The following is a 17,754-nucleotide window of genomic DNA, read 5'->3' as shown; positions in this document are numbered from 1 at the left end:
CTTTGTGTACCCCCCATACTGCAGCTCTGAAATAGTGTATCTCCTATAAAACAAAGCTCCCCATATAATACTTCCCCATACGGTCTCCTTTCCCCCATGTAATCTCCCCTCACATAGTGTCCCCTCATATGCTGCACCCTCTCCTCCCTGTTAGGGGTTTACAGAAGGCAGCAGCTAGTCTCTCACTGTGATCACAGATCACCTGATTTCAGGCACCTTCTCTATTTGTTGGTTAGAGATTTACTCTTTTTGGCCAGTGGATCCAATATGGAAGCCATTGACACTCTACGGATGAGTTCTCAGCCGGATGGAGGTATTAGTAAATCACAGGCTATTTGTGCCAATAAGTAAGTAACAAAAATGTATTGGACAGAAAAAAAATAAAATGTATGCAGTGACCTGATACATATCCCAAGGATCACCCTTGTTGCAATATTTGCCAAATTGCCTCTCATGAAACAAGGGTGATCCTTGAGGAACGTGTCAGGCCACTGCATGCAGTTTGTTTTTGTTTCTGTCCAATAATTGTTTGTTACTAACCTATCAACACCAATCTCATGCAGTCATGCATCATCACAGTGCCATCTACAGACAAGGTGTATGAACACCTCAATATCATTATACTGCCACACTCAAATTGTTTTTGAAGCGTACTCAAGCCAAAGCTCAGGTCCAAAATCAAATACTTAGCTAAGGATAAGGAAGCCTCTAGATTCTAATGAGGCTTCCCTCTGTGTCCTCTAGTACCCCGTCACTGAACGTGGACACTCCAACGATTACTGATGAAAGATTGTTGGAAATCTGATCGGGGCCCTGATCCTCCTCAAGCACGGACATGGCTGTAGCACAGCCTTGCTCGTGCCAGCATAGTAGTGCAGCCCTGATTAGCAGGCCAGTCCCAGTGAGTGGCCGAGGACCACTCAGACGTGCATGCATGATATGACCACCAGTGCTGGATGCTTACAGCTGGCACCAAGAGCCCAGCAAATAAACAGGATCAGCTGACAGGCATTTAAGGGATACCTTAACCCTAATTAAAATCTAAAAATTGTACCCTGTATGTGTGTGGGGAGGTGCACATAGGCTTACCACCTCCCATGGCCCAGTGTCTGCCTCCGTTTGCCCACTATGCTTCCGGTTGTCCTTGTCCTGGTCGGAGTCGTTAGCACCCCTTTGCCCCAGACATACTACGCTGTGCATTCCCAGTATGTCCTTTTGGGGTGGCTTGTGCATGCCAGGTACGTCATTGTGCAGGCGTGTGCGCTCATAGTACACTGGGTCCCCGGCGAGTGTGGTGACGAGCTGCCCAAGAGGACATACTAGAAATGCGCAGCACAGTATGTCCAGGGCAAAGAGCGCTGACCACTCCGACCAGGACAATAGGAAGAATAGTGAGCGAACGGAGGCAGACGCCGGACCACGGGAAGTGTGGTAAGACTATGCGCACATACACACACACACACACACACACACACACTGCATCATTTTTAGATTTAATTAATCCTTTAAGTGTACAGCTGTTAGCTATTCATGACTAAATTCATACAGTGCTGACATCTGTCACAGCACTTTACAGAGCAGGCGCGTCACAAGAGGCAAAGATCCATGGCCTGTGCCTGGAACTTTTGCTCTTGTGTCCCAAATCTTGCCCCTAAAAATGCCAAGATGTGCGCACCGAATTAAATTGCCAGTGTCGTTAAAAACACTGGCTTCCTTGTTATCATGGTGCTGCCATATTGGTGGGCATGGCACAGGGAAAACAAGCCCCCCTGCTGAGGCTGAAGTGTATATCTGTGTCTGCCTGGTCTGAGCTTATGCCCTCTGTCCAATCAGGTGTATCACTTTGGCACTGCAGGGCGGCCTTGTTGTTTGCTGCTTGTAGTGCCAACACTGGTGGGGAGAGCGGCTTCTACAAGTTTGAAGGCAGGGGTGTTTATTTGTAGCTTTGCCCAGTTTAGGCAATGAGGACTTTTGGGGGGATGCAGTGGTGCACAGCCTGGGGCTCATAAGATGTTCCTGTCTTCTCACTTGTCTTCCATCTACCGGTAAGCGTTCATTTTGTTGTTACCACACCTTTTCAGCACCTTTTTCTTGTGAGTTGCACATCACATTGCATATAAGAGTCACTTGTGGCCACATCAGAGTGTTATTACACTAAGCTGATTAATTCTGGCAGTTGGGAGTTATTTATTATATATTTTTGTTAGCGCAGCTGAGCACGTTTTGTTCACCTCTCCAGCTCCTTCCTCTGTGCTTCCATCATCTCCCGCTGCCTATAGTGACCCGTGTGAAGCGTGGTGTATGTGAGTTCGCACACACCGCTGGAAGATGACTAAAGCACAGAGGAAGAGGCACGCCGGCTGGAGTGATGAGTGAGAGCACTTAGCTGTGCTAATGCTCTACATAGGGCTCCATGGAAAGCTGCATTAGGAGAGGGATTTATCGCTGGCTCTACCCCACACCCCTGCATAGATGTTGGTCCATACTGACATGTCACATCATGCAGTTTCCGCAAATTTATCAGCTGCACATCCACCACATCATGGAGAAATGCTTTATTGTGTGTGTTTTTTGAGGGGATACTTTGTGTGTGGTTTTTGGGGGGCAGAAAAATACTGTCGAATTATCCTTGGGGCTACTTTTTCTAACTGTGTTTTGGGAAATAATCATGGTCCACTGCCTTTGAGTTGCACTATTACATTACAGTTGGCTCCACCCACATAACATCATGGCCTCAAACACTTTTTTGTGCAACTTAGGCACACCCATTCTTTGTCTGCCTTTATTCTTGATGACCCAGGGTGGCCCTGTTAGAGTCCATAGTCATGTCTATAATTGGCCATCAGAGGAGCACACAATCTGAGGAATAGCCAGAAGTCATGGGGCCTCCATAGCAAAATTTTGATTCCTCCCTCTCCCCCAAGAAATAATTTTAGGTAGTCATTGCATTTGGTAGCCAGAAGTGCCCCCTTCCCCCCCGTGTAAGGAAGCCAGATGTTCCCTCCCACTTGTATTCCTAGTTTGCCCCCCAGTGTAGGTAGTTAGAGGTACCCCTCAGTATAATGTAGATGGTAGCCAATGTATAGGTTGCTAGAGAGGTACCCACAATATGGTTAGCCAGTAGCCGGATGTGCCCTTTACTGTAGGTATCCAGAAGCACCCCCCCCCCCCCCTCCGCAGTATAGGTAGCCAGATGTGCCTTCAGTGTAGGTAACTACAAGAAGCCCTCCAGTATAGGTAGCCAAAAGAACCCCCCCCCCCAGTATAGAATAGGTAGCTAGAGGTACCTCCCAGTATTAAGTTGTACCCCTAGTATGGGTAGCCAGAGGGGCCCCCAGTATAGGTGACCCGATTTACCAAGAGAGAGACCTGTAGTCATGGATAAGTGGACAACTAAGATGAAGGTGAATCATCAGTGGAGACAGGAGAGGTATGTTACTTGTCTCCTGTGCTCTGCTTGCTTCTCTGCACTTCAGAAGGAGGACCCCCCTTATCAGTGGCGGACACAGCCAGCAGTGGGCCCCTGTGCAAAATAGTAATTGTGGGCCCCCCTGACCTGCGCCGCGGCAAACAATGGGCGTGGTTATAACCTGCGGCGCGCGAAGCGGAAAAAAATGGGTGTGGATAAACCTGCGGCGCGTAGCGGCGCGGCAAAAAATGGGCGTGGCAATGACCGGATAAGGGCGGAGCTAACTAATTTAAAGTGATCCCGGGGTGAGAGTGATATGGAGGCTGCCATATTTATTTCCTTTTAAACAATACTAGTTGCCTGGCGGCCCTGCTGATCTATTTGGCTGCAGTAATAAACTGAATTACACCAGCAACAAGCATGCAGCTTAATCTTCTCAATTCTGACAATATTGTCAGAAACCCCTGACCTGCTGCATGCTTGTTCAGGGTCTATGGTTGAAAGAATAAGAGGCAGAGGACCAGCACGGCAGCCAGGCAACTGGTATTGCTTAAAAGGAGAGAAATATGGCAGCCTCAATATTATTCTCACCTCAGGTTCCCTTGAAAAGTGCAATGCAAAGACAGTGGGCCCAAGTTTTGGTGACCCTTTCCCCAGAAAATTCACATAATTGTGCAGGTTTTCTCAAGAAAATACATTCAATCATGTCTGCAGATTTGCCCAGAAAATACATTCAATCATGTCGGCAGATTTGCCCAGAAAATACATTCAATCATGTTGGCAGATTTGCCCAGAAAATACATTCAATCATGTCGGCAGATATGCCCAGAAAATACGTGCAATCATGTCGGCAGATATGCCCAGAAAATACGTGCAATCATGTCGGCAGATATGCCCAGAAAATACGTGCAATCATGTCGGCAGATATGCCCAGAAAATACGTGCAATCATGTCGGCAGATATGCCCAGAAAATACATTCAATCATGTCGGCAGATATGCCCAGAAAATACGTGCAATAATGTCAGCAGATTTGCCCAGAAAACACATGCAATCATGTAGCAAATTTGCCCAGAACATACATGCAATCGTGGCAGACTTGCCCAGAACATACACGCAATCATGTGGCAGACCTGCCCAGAACATACACCTGCTAATATAAAGAATAAAAAAAAAATTTACTCACCTGCAGCAGCAGACCTCCTGTCCCAGCCTCAATCCGGCGCGCAGCTCCCATGGGTGGTTGGGTGGATAGGTAGCCTGGTGGGTGAGTGGGTAAGTAGGTAGCCTGGTGGGTAGGTAGGTAGCCTGGTTGGTAGGTAGGCAGTTTGGTGGGTGGGTAGGTAGGTAGCCCTTAGCCAGGTGGGTAGGTAGCCTGGTGGGTGGCTGGGTAGCCGGGTGGGTAGGTAGCCTGGTGGGTGGGTAGGTGGGTGGGTAGGTAGCCGGGTGGTTAGGTAGCCTGGTGGGTGGGTTGGTAACTAGCCCGCTAGGTAGGTAGCCGGGTGGGTGGGTAGGTAGCCGGGTGGGTAGGTCTTTAGGTAGGTAGCCTGGTGGGTTGGTAGGTAGCCGGGTGGGTTGGTAGCCGGGTGGGTGGTTAGGTAGCCGGGTAGGTAGCCAGGTGGGTGGTTGTGTAGCTGGGTAGGTAGCTGGGTGGGTAGGTAGCCAGGTGGGTGGTTAGGTAGCCGGGTAGGTAGCCGGGTGGGTGGTTAGGTAGCCGGGTGGTTAGGTAGCCTGGTGGGTGGGTTGGTAACTAGCCCGGTAGGTAGGTAGCCGGGTGGGTGGTTAGGTAGGTAGCAGGGTGGGTGGGTAGGTAGCCTGGTGGGTAGGTAGCCGGGTGGGTGGGTAGGTAGCCGGGTGGGTAGGTCTTTAGGTAGGTAGCCTGGTGGGTTGGTAGGTAGCCGGGTGGGTGGGTAGGTAGCCGGGTGGGTGGTTAGGTAGCCGGGTGGGTGGGTAGCCGGGTGGGTGGTTAGGTAGCCAGATAGGTAGCCGGGTGGGTGGTTAGGTAGCTGGGTAGGTAGCCGGGTGGGTGGTTAGGTAGCCGGGTGGGTAGGTAGCCAGGTGGGTGGTTAGGTAGCCAGGTAGGTAGCCGGGTTGGTGGTTAGGTAGCCGGGTGGGTAGGTAGCCGGGTGGGTAGGTAGCCGGGTGGGTGGTTAGGTACCCGGGTGGGTGGGTAGCTGGGTGGGTGGTTAGGTAGCCAGATAGGTAGCCGGGTGGGTAGGTAGCCGGGGGGTGGTTAGGTAGCCGGGTAGGTAGCCGGGTGGGTGTGTAGGTAGCCGGGTGGGTCGTCGCCCTCTCTCTCCCTCTCCTGTGGCTCAAAGTGGGTCTGCCGCTGGCCGAATCGGTCCTGCTGCGGCTGCCACAGTCTACCCCACTCGCCTCTCTCCTCCACGGCTCCACCGATTCCCCCCTGGCTTGGTCTGGCGGCTGGCGCGTGACGGTGACCTGCAGTTTGGCTTGGCGTCTCCTCCTGTCCTCTGGGCTGGCTGTCTCCGAGATGAGTGACTCCTCCTCCCCTCTTTAGCGCTCTTTCGCGCTCAAACAAGGGGGCGTGGCAGGCACAGTCAGGATCTCCGCTCCGCTCTCCTCTGGGCAATACCACATGCAGCATTGAGCGGGGGAGGGTGATTTTGGTGCGCACAAATCAGCGGGGGGGTATGGGTGACGGGGGTGTTCTGGTTTGGCTAGTTTGGGGTACAGGGCCCCCCCCCCCCCAAAAAAAAAAGTTTACAAAAAAAAAGTAAGAAAAAAAATTGTGATAGATACACTATGTGTGGGCCCCTAAAGAAAAGCAACTTTAAGGGGCCCTCGTGCTGTCGCACGGCCTGCACGGCCGTATGTCCGCCACTGCCCCTTATCACCGACCAACAAAACCACTGGGGTCTCCTTGGCTACGGGCTCCATAGCTGCCACCTTGGCTGCGATGGTGTTTCACAATCTAATTTCTACCATTATCAGTCTTTTGTCACTAACATAGTCTGAGGCCATTTTGTTTGCAATAAACGTATCAGCAAGTTTTGGAGAGGTGGGAGGAAACCCATGCAATCGCCAGCAGAACAAACAGGCTCAATGCGGATAGTCTCTTCCTGGATCAGACTGTGCTTGCAATACAAGAGCGCTATTCACTTCACCAACATGCTGTGATTTCACCTATGTTTCCTTTATTTTAAGGTTTGTTGAGCAGTGAGGGGACAGAACACACTCTGTGACACATCTGTACCAGGTGGCTTCATCCAGTGCTGAGAGTGACATTGAATCAACAAAAGCGCAGGTCGGATCTGTAGCTGTGTTTGTGAAAAAAAGCTTTTCTTTCCACTGTCAGCGGCTTCAACATGCCAAGGTACAACGTGTTCTCATAATGCTGCTCAGTATAGGTCCATTGTCATGGCAACCAGAATAATTACATGCCATTGGGAAGCCTCTTAATACATATATATATAGCAGGGATGGTGGGCGAGAAGTTTTTCAGTTGATTGACAGCTTTGTGCTGTATCGAAGAAATGTTGAGCATTAGCAAATTCACAGCCTGCAGTTTACCAGTTTGCTGTCTACTGTACTTACTTTGCTGCACAGAGGACTTTAAAATTACGCAGATGGAAATTTTAATAATTACTTTTATTTATTTATTTGTGGAGGACGGTGTATGAAAAGTTGACGTATTTCTGGCATTGATTCAAGTGTGTGTGGTTCTCAGATCTGTACAGCCTTACATGTATTCCCCTGGTAGGCTATTGGCTTAAAATTATGTGGAACTGGTAAAGCATGCCAAGGAGTATCAGTTGAAAAGGGAGCCAGATCCATCTGTGTAAAAAGGGCGCCGCCATAGACTTCTATGTTATTTGCCACGATTAGCGGCTATAAGCAGTAAAAAGGGCGCCCATTTTCCTATATAGGCTATATCATAGAAATGTTTGCGGTTACAATAAAGGACCTGATTCAAATAGGCTTACACTATATGCCCTTAATATATATTTTTACAACTACATTTTGGGCTCATTATTTGTTTGTTTTTGATTTCCACTACAATCCACACAAAATATTAGTAATTTTGATCAAGCCAAATACCGTTTATATATTTAGCTGTTATATCTTTTCAATATTGTACCTACACATCATTGTGAATGCTGTTTATATCTTTGTTATTAAATGCGGCTACAAAGAACACAGAGAATGCCAGTTATATCTTTCAAAAATTGCGGCTACAACAACCTCACAGAATACCATTTATATCTTTGACATAAAATGCAGCTACAACGATTACTCTAGATACCAGTTATATCCTTCAAAAACCGAGGCTACAACAATCTCACTGAATACCGTGGTTAAGGTTAGACAGCACCATGGGGGGGGGTGTTAAGGTGGGGCACCGGGGGGTTAAGGTTAAGCACCACCACAGGGGGGCTAAGGTTAAGTGCGGAGGTTAGTTAAGGTTAGGCACCACCATGAGCGAGTTAAGGTCAGGCACCACCATGGGGGGTTAAGGTTAGGCATCAGGGTGGGGGATGGGTTAAGAGTTAGGCATCACTAGTAGTGGGTAGGATGGAGGCACCCAATGTGCGTTCTATTTTAGTATTTTTAAATACAAATAAAAATTATATAATAAAAAGAGAGGTAATTGCTTACCTCTCCAGAAGATACAGACACCAGTTCAACCGGAAAAAAACATTTTTATTCAAAAAGCAATGAGAGGTGCCTACACTCTATCCCCTGTGCTATCAAGGAATTTTGTATTGCCCTGAGGAAGCGTGCCATGATCCGTGAAACGCTTTGCTTTTTGTATAAAAACTTTTTTCCGATTGAACTGGTGTCTGTATCTTCTGGAGAGGTAAGCAATTACCTCTCTTTTTATTATATAATTTTTATTTGTATTTAAAAATACTAAAGTAGAACGCACATTGGGCGCCTCCATCCTACCCACTACCAGTCAGACCTCCTTTGCAGGTAATAGCTTTGCAGTTTTTCTGGAAAGTCTATCGTACTACAGGAGAGCAACCATACAGTATCCAGCAGGACCTGGAGTACCAGGCAGGGACGGTTAATTCCCTGCAGGCCTATACGGTGGTTGCAGGAACTGCAACCCACCTTTGTGAGTATATATTTATGAGTTTATCCTCCCTATACCTAACAATACTGCACCATTGGGCTCCCGGTCTCTTCCTACTTCTCACCTAGGTATTCTTGGCCCTTACAATAATTACCACAGAAAAAAACCCTATAGGCATCACCAGGGTTATATTGTAATAGTGGCTACATCTGGTGCCTTTTGTAAACAAAAACACACTCATTGGCTATAACCAGGCACCCTTATATAAACAAAATCATGTTTATTGGCTACATCCAGCTGCCTTTTATAAATGAAATCACATTCATCGGCTACATCCTGAAATCATGTAGATCAGCTACATCCTGCGCCTTTTTATAACCGAAATCACAGGGAAGTGTGAACTGCAACCTAAAAGGGACCGTTTGGTAGGAAGCACAGTAGGACAGCAGCCAGAGAGGCACCACTGTAGGCATATTTAGAATAACTGTATTGTATGATTTTTGTCTTTTTAAGAGATGCCGTATTTCTGATAGGTATGAAAATCGTCTGATCGCTAGTAACGTGACGGTCAGTTTCATTCCTCTTGCACGGGGCTGCAGTAAGCCACCGCCCCATTATTAAACTTTTCAGTAACAGAATATCATACAATATTCATGCCTGCTATCAATGTGATCTATATTCTTTGGGGTTTGTGGATTTGTTATTATTATTTGTGTGCGATGAACATGGTTTGAGCTATAGAGGTGTTACATATTTTGAACTTCGCCCAAACCCCAGCCCAGGGGCTGGCTCTGAGATCCGCCCTCAGAGCAGATTTGTATATAAGAGAAACATAGCATTTTCAGCAAAAAGTTCTCCATTTGAACATCATATAAAGATTGCAAGCAGCTAGCACTAACCCAGGCTAGCTGCCATTTTGGCTGACATTCTGAAACAAAGGAATTTTCTTAGACTTCCTCACAAAAGCACATCTTTCTTCCAAAAGCTCTAAGTATTAATTTCTTTATTGTTACCTTTTATTTTATCTGGGCTACTCTCTCTCTATAATTGTTACTTTTAATATACTTTGATATTCCATTTACAATAAATGACTTAAGGTCATTTTCTCGCTACACACCTGCAGGGCCGCCATCAGAAATTTTGGGGCCCCTCACACAACATCAAGCCTGGGCCCCCCTACAGACTGCTGTGCACGCCCTCTAGCCAGCCCAGTATAGACAGTACAGTGCCCCAGTATAGCCAGTATAGTGCCCCAGTATAGCCAGTACAGTGCCCCAGTATAGCCAGTACAGTGCCCCAGTATAGTGCCCCAGTATAGCCAGTACAGTGCCCCAGTATAGCCAGTATAGTGCCCCAGTATAGCTAGTATAGTGCCCCAGTATAGCTAGTATAGTGCCCAATATAGCTAGTATAGTGCCCAGTATAGCTAGTATAGTGCCCCAGTATAGTGCCCCAGTATAGCCAGTATAGTGCCCCAGTATAGCCAGTATAGTGCACCAGTATAGCTAGTATAGTGCCCCAGTATAGTGCCCCAGTATAGCCAGTATAGTACCCCAGTATAGCCAGTACAGTGCCCCAGTATAGACAGTACAGTGCCCCAGTATAGTGCCCCAGTATAGCTAGTATAGTGCCCCAGTATAGCCAGTATAGCGCGTCAGTATAGTGCCCCAGTATAGCTAGTATAGTGCCCCAGTATAGCCAGTATAGTGCCCCAGTATGGGTAGGTGGTGCCCCCCGCTCGTCCCCGCCGATGTTGTTACCTTAACAGCGGCCGCTCTCCCCTCTCCGGCTCGTGTACTTATTCCAGCAGCATCTCCCGGCTGCTGTGTGTGATGCGGCAGGAAGCAGGTCAGCGGCTTCCTGTAGTGTATCGCCGTTACTATGGGAACCAAGCCCTGCTTCCTGCCGCATCACACACAGCAGCCGGGAGATGCTGCTGGATTAAGTACACACGCCGGAGAGGGGAGAGTGGCCGCTGCTAAGGTATTAACAGCGGCGGCCGCTGGGGGAGGGGGGCGTATAGAGGACAGGAGGTTAATGCCTCCTGGGGCCCAAGGCTGCGGGCCCTGGGCCCGCCCCGGGTCCGTGACGGAAGTCACAGTTGTACCCTCCTGATGGTGGGCCTGCATACTTGCTTTCCGCACCGCAGAAAGAATCCTAGCCTTTCTGAAGATTTGCTACCCTGAAGTATTGTTTTGTTTGGAGCCAGAAAGAGTGTTTTAACAATTGTTATTTGCAAGATTATAATAGTCAGAATAGGCCCTTTGTCCTTCACAGAGGTGGTGGCAGCCCTGTACCTGAAATACTTTTGGTGCATGCCTTGATTATTTCACGACGAGACTATTGCAACTCTCGGCTCTGTGGCCTCTCCACCAACCTTTTAGCCCTGTTACAGACCATCATTACCTCTGCCCACTGACCACTATTTCTACCACTCCATACATAGCTTCTCTTTACCTACTGTCCTATACCTTAAACATTTAGGGCTCGATTCACAAAGCAGTGCAAAGTGTTTGCACGCTGGTGAAAAGCCCTTTATCACGCCTAAACTCAGTTTAGGCATGATAAAAAGAAACTCGCAAGAAAGCAATCGCGCAGTGCAGTGCGGGTGCAGCGCCCATTAAACCCTATGGGTGCTGCTCGTGCAACTGCGCGATTGCGCGTGCAAAGTTTTGCGCGCGGGACTTTGCACACGATCAGCAGCACAAAACGGTGATAACTCTAATGCAAAGGTTATCACGCCTAAAGTCTTTTAGGCGTGATAACTGGGTTATCACTGCTTTGAGAATCAGGCCCTAAGACTGTAAGGCCTTTTGGCCAGGGCTATCCTCTCCTTTTGTCTCACAATGCTGTGTAATGGGTGTACATACCTCCCACCCCTGCGCATCGATTGCATCCACAAGGTTGAATAGTTTGTGTGTTGAAATAGATTGGAAGGCATTGGGAGGTCCGGCCACTAGGGGGGCATGTTACATCCAGGGCCCTTTTATAACATTTATCAGCTACATCTGGTGCACTTTTATAACCAAAATTACGTTTACCAGCTATATCTGGCAGTCTTTTATAATTAAAATCAAGTTTATCAGCTACATCCAGAGCCCTTTTATAACCAAAATCATGTATATCGTCTAGATCTGCCGCCCTTTCTTCCAGGCACCCTTTTTACATGTACACATCCTAAGGACCCCATTTATCTACAGTATATTTACTAACTGTCACATAATGGCTTTTTATAACAATATATAATATATAATAGCTAGCCTCTGGCACCCAAATCACCTTCTCGGCGCCACCATAGCCACAATTTAAGGCAGGACCCCCAAAGTACATGGCGTGTGCTCATTTTATTTTATTTTTTGCTTTTCTGAGCATTTTGTGACACTAAATACATCACAGATTCTATCTTGTTGCTGTTATACTTTATATTAATACCTGCATAGTATAATGTTAACATATTCACTGGATAGTCCTTTATCGGAGCTTATGACTAATTACCTCACCCTGCCACAATTCAAATATGGTTTTTTTTTCAATTATTGTAGATATACTTCAAACAAGTATTAGGAGGAGGAAATTGCATGTTTTCTTCCTGTGGAAATGTAGAAATGAGCTTGGTTTCAGGAAATACGGAGATTTATCTCTCATATATGTTATCTTTTATTTCTAGTGCATAGCTTCAGCTTTGTCAGCAGTGGGCACAGGTTTAATGGTCTTGTCATAAATACAAATCAGGCCAGGAGCAAAAAGTGTGGGTGCAACTTTACTTCAAGAGAGCTCAGGGCTTCCTTTCTGCCAGCGGCATGGAAAAATTCACAGTAATTAAAGCCCTATTTCAGACTAATTTTTCATAATTACATTTCATAGTTATAGATTTTTATAGCACTGCCATTTTCAGCAGCTCAGTAGAGACTACATCAAGCAATTCATGTCACTGACTGCTTCTTAAGAAGACTTCAATCTAATCCCTACCATAGTCATGTTGAAACCATAGTGTAAGACCAGTTTGGGAGGAAATCAGTTAACCAAGGCCTCATTTAGGCCTTATTAATTGTTCAAATAGTTGTGCGCATTTCAGCAACACGTATAGGGCTTGATTCACTAGCAAATAGCATGCCTTATCAAAGTTAACACACCTTATCAGAGTAGCAAAGCGAGCGCTACAAACCCGCATGGGCTCAGGGCAGGACGAGTGGAGCTCTCGTCATTGTCAATTAACAGGCATTATTATTATTATTTAGTATTTATATAGCGCCGACATCTTACGCAGTGCTGTACAGTATATATATATATATTGTCTTGTCACTAACCATCCCTCAAAGGAGCTCACAATCTAGTCCCTACCATAGTCATATGTCTATGTATGTATCATGTAGTGCATGTATCATAGTCTAGGGCCAATTTAAGGGGGATCCAATTAACTTATCTGTATGTTTTTGGGATGTGGGAGGAAACCGGAGTGCCCGGAGGAAACCCACGCAGACACGTTTAGAACATACTAACTCCTTGCAGATAGTTCCCTGGCTGTGATTTGCACTGGGGACCCAGCGCTGCAAGTCGAGAGCGCTAACCACTACGCCACCGTGCTGCCCATATAAGTTCACCATGCTACTCTGATAAGGCATGTTAACTTTGATAAGGCGTGCTAACTTTGATAAGGCATGCTATTTGTCTTAGTGAATCAAGCTCATAGTGTGTATAGACTGGGCATGGCCTGACATAGCGGCGTGAGGATATGCTAGTGTGGAGATCCAGCACCTTTAGCTAAAATCTGCTGCACTGATCATGAATGAGACCTGTTCTCCCTGGGCTATGGCCGATGAAAATAAGCAAAAGAAAGCTGCGCCAACATCCTCACACACTCCAAGACCTCCACAGTCCCAGGTAACTAAGTATTTTCCAGCCACCTGGAAATTGTCAAAACAAGAAGAGGATGGCAGAGGCTAAAATGGATAGACAGCATATGAGAAGCTATAAGCATGCCTATTCAACAGCTGAAAGAAGCAGTGATTGACAGACATAGCTAGCATGCAGAAGTACATATGGAGGATGGTGTATTATAACCAATGAATATAATTGTTAATTTTTGGGAAACTCCTTTTCTATCCTGGGGATGCCTGGGAATTAAATTCTACAGAGTTATCTCTTTTAGATCAGGGGAATTTTTGAGTGGAATATAATGGAAACAGAATGTAAAGAGGGGATCCACTTTTTGGTATGCCCCTGTATATATAAGAATTTATTATACTATTAAACAATGACCACCAAGAATAAGTAGTTTATAACTTAACTAGGGCTCTAGGGTCTGTTTCTCGCCGCCGCCCGCCGCATGTTACTGTGCACGCATGCGCAACCGCCACATACAATCTGAGTGCTGGCTGGGGTGGCAAGCAACATCTTGATGCTGGCTGGGGAGGGAGACAGGGTGGGAGGTAGCATTTGGGTTCTGGCTGGGGGATGAGTGGGTCAGAGGTAGCATCTCGGTGCTGGCTGGGGTGGGTGGGAGAGTGCATCTGGGTGCTGGCTGGGGGGGGGGGGGGTGACTGGTTGGGAGATAGCATCTGGGTGGGGTGGGTGAGATAGAGCACCAAGGTGCTGGGTGGGGTAGGTGGGTTTTGCATCTAGGTGCTGGCTGGTGTGGGAGCATAGTAATGCTAGGTGCTGGAGTGGGTGGGAGAGAGCTTTGTGGTGCTGGCCTTGGGTGGGAGAGAGCATCAAGTTGCTGGCTGGGAGAGAGGGAGCATCTGCATGCTGGGGTGAGAATATCTAGATGCTCAGGCAGGTAGGTAAAATAGAGCATCAAGGTTCTGAGTGGAGTTGGAGGGAGAGAGCATCTAGGTGCTGGGTGAGGTGCTGACTAGGTGGGAGCATATAGATGCTGGTGTGGGTGGAAGAGAGCATCAAGGTGCTGGCTGGAATGGGAGGGAGAGAGCACCTAGGTGCTAGTGTTGGTGGGAGAGACAATTAAGGTGCTGGTTGGGGTGGGTGGGAAAGAGGAAGCATCTAGGTGCTGGATGAGGTTGGAACAACTAGGTGCTGGGTGCTGGGGGGGATGAGTGGAAGCCTCTTGCTGGGTGCGGAAATGGGTGGGAGAAAGCATCAAGGTGCTGACTGGAATTGGTGGGAGGCAGGCGGGTAGCAACATCTGTGTTGGGTGCTGGCCTGGCTAGAGTGGGGAGGGGGCTCAGCTCGCTCTGGGTGAAGCTGCTTACCACTGCAATTCATACCATATCTCTCACTACAGTTATGTGTCTTCCCCAAACCTCTGCACCATGCTGAGAGGCAGCTGGAGAGAAGGACAGAGAAAGTAAGGGACAGCTGGCTGGCTGAAATGATGTGTCCGCTGCCCTCAGGACTGAATGAGCTTCCTGTGGTTGGTGGGCAGGGCTTACTGCGATTGGTGGGTGGGGCTTCTCAGTTAGCGAGTGGGGCTTCCTGTGGTTTGTGGGCGGGGTTTCTCACAGCTTAAGGGGCCCATTTAATGGTAATTAGAAAGAAGGGGGTGTCTGGGCACCCAGAGCCCCCTCTCTGCACGTGCTTGACCATAAGTAACCATAAGCTTAGTGTATTTCCCTACCTGTAATCAGATTTGCGGTGGGGGTGATATAAGGTGAAGAAATTAATTTGATAATAGGTCCATCACTGGACTCCTCCTTTAGTAGGCCATATACCTGTATACTGCCAAGAAGGTTTTTAGGCAGCTGAGAAACCAGCCTCCAGCATCAGCCAATTTAGGTAAAATTGGGGGAAGCGGGAAAAAAGGGCGCATGCCGCTAGTGGACAAAAAGGGCGCCACCATTCACTCTCATAATAAATAGCGTTTAATGGGCGCCGAGCAGGAAAAAAGGGCGCAGGACATAAATAACGTTTACAACTGGCGCCAGGAGATTTTTAATGATTTATAAGCGTGCTTGTGGTGATTTACGTTTATAAAATGCACCCGTGCCGAATAACGTTTATAAAAATACTAAACATATTTATCTTATTTAACTAATTAAAACATTATTTAAAGTTTTATCCCATACTGTTTGTAAAACATTATTATTCACAAAATAAAGCGATCAGTACGTAACGTAAATTGCAAAATATTTTTTGCATCCACAATTAGTAAAACATTATTATCCACATAATAAAGGGGGGTCTTAGGTTTAGGCACCACCAGGGGGGTCTTAGGTTTAGGCACCAACAGGGGGGTCTAGGGGTTAGGGGTAGGTACAGGGAGGGTTACTTAGGCACCAACAGGGGGGGTCTTAGGTTTAGGCACCAACAGGGGGGTCTTAGGTTTAGGCACCAACAGGGGGGTCTTAGGTTTAGGCACCAACAGGGGGGGTCTTAGGTTTAGGCACCAACAGGGGGTCTTAGGTTTAGGCACCAACAGGGGGTCTTAGGTTTAGGCACCAACAGGGGGGTCTTAGGTTTAGGCACCAACAGGGGGGTCTTAGGTTTAGGCACCAACAGGGGGGTCTTAGGTTTAGGCACCAACAGGGGGGTCTTAGGTTTAGGCACCAACAGGGGGTCTTAGGTTTAGGCACCAACAGGGGGGTCTTAGGTTTAGGCACCAACAGGGGGTCTTAGGTTTAGGCACCAACAGGGGGGTCTTAGGTTTAGGCACCAACAGGGGGGTCTAGGGGTTAGGGATAGGTACAGGGAGGGTTCTGTGTAAGAGTAGGCTTAGGTAAAGTTTTCATAAAATTTTAGTAATAATTACTAATGTTTTACAACACTTATTACGAACGTAGTTATATTTATATCATCGTTATAAAGAATATTTTCAGATTTTATTATAAGAACAAACCGTAAATGAAGGTTATTCACAATAATATAGAATTATAACAATTAAACATATATTATTGTTTTTTTCATAAACGTAATTATAAGTTTAACTTTAGAAACAGGGAAGATTAACGTTTTCACAATTTCCGACTTCATAAACATTATTTAATGATTTATAATTTTGTTAAACCTTATTTGTAAACGAAATATAGCACACTATTTTTATAAACCCTATTAATGATTAATTATTATTTAGAGTTTACACCCCGCGCCCTTTTTGTCCGGGCGCCCTTTTTGTACGTACCTGGGCAAAAATGATTGTATGGCCCCTTACATTTTCATACTGTACTGACAGTAAACTTGTGACCTCTACAGTCCCTCACTAGTGGGGAGTCTTAGGAGCTTGGGGCCCTTGGCAATTGCCCAGTTTGACTCTATGGAAGCACCAGCCCTGCCAATTGGTTGATATTTGGTGAATGCAATACCCTTCCGGCAAGGACTACACCTTTTTTTCAAAGTTACACAAAACCCATATAAGGTGAGGGTAGATTATTTTCTTATATCATAGGCTGCAATGCAAAATATCGGCTATTGGGTGCCCGACAGGAAATTAGGGTTCCCGAGAAATAGCGGTTGCAGGGATCTTATTAACAAATTTTTTCGTTTACAGAATAAAGTTTATTACAAAGATCGTTTACAAAAAATTTTTGACTTTTGGTTTTACTTATTTTTTCGTTTTTAAATTTCACAGGAGTGTAACAAGTAAATTTTCGTTTACACTTATTTTATGGTTTTAAAATTAGTTTTCATACGTATAATGCTTAACCACTTGCCGACCACCCACTACCAATAGGCAACGGCAAAGTGGCACCCCCAGGACCGCGTAACGTCTGGGTCTGGGGAGGATCTGAGGGTGTGGGGGGTGGGATCAGGAGCCCCCAGGGGGCAGTATAGGACCTAAAATATAGCGTTGAAAGATAGTGACAGGGGGGGATTGATGGGTGATTAGGGGGGTGATTGGGTGCAAACAGTGGTCTGAGGGGGTGATCAGGGGGGGTCTGAGGGGTGCTGTGGGCGATCAGGGGGGCAGGGGGACCGCGTAACGCCGATCGGTGGCGGCACCTGGGGGACTAATTAGTCAGGGATCGCGTGCATAGATGCACGTGCATCCACCAGCATTAGGCTCCGCCCACCCGCGACGTCAACCAGCTGGCCAATTAGGTTGTTAACCCCCGATCTGCCACATACAAAGTGTATAATGTACTTTGTAATGTATACAAAGTGTATTATACAGGCTGCCTCCTCCCTGGTGGTCCCAGTGATTGAGCGACTACCAGGGGAGGAGGCAGCTGTGCATGTAAACACACACACACACTGATCCTGTCCCCCTGCCCCCCTGATCGCCCACAGCACCCCTCAGACCCCCCCCTGATCACCCCCTCAGACCACTGTTTGCACCCAATCACCCCCCTAATCACCCATCAATCCCCCCCTGTCACTATCTTTCAACGCTATATTTTAGATTAGGTCCTATAC

The 17,754-nt window shown here is 47.0% G+C and overlaps 1 protein-coding gene and 1 long non-coding RNA gene across 5 annotated transcripts in view; one reads left to right on the top strand and one right to left on the bottom strand.

Moving 5' to 3' along the window:
• FAM107A (family with sequence similarity 107 member A) overlaps window positions 1-17,754 on the bottom strand; it is a 355,309-nt gene that overhangs the window by 153,790 nt on the left and 183,765 nt on the right. The window lies entirely within an intron of this gene.
• LOC137532820 (uncharacterized) overlaps window positions 1-17,754 on the top strand; it is a 54,120-nt gene that overhangs the window by 24,135 nt on the left and 12,231 nt on the right. Inside the window, exon 2 of the long non-coding RNA XR_011024010.1 lies at window positions 6,576-6,744. This is a non-coding gene — a long non-coding RNA (uncharacterized lncRNA). The remainder of the gene's footprint in view (window positions 1-6,575; window positions 6,745-17,754) is intronic.

The sequence above is a fragment of the Hyperolius riggenbachi genome, chromosome 9, assembly GCF_040937935.1.
Source record: "Hyperolius riggenbachi isolate aHypRig1 chromosome 9, aHypRig1.pri, whole genome shotgun sequence".
Classification (NCBI taxonomy): domain Eukaryota; kingdom Metazoa; phylum Chordata; class Amphibia; order Anura; family Hyperoliidae; genus Hyperolius; species Hyperolius riggenbachi.
Note: the sequence above shows the minus strand (reverse complement) of the source record. Positions and strands in the feature narration are given on the sequence as shown.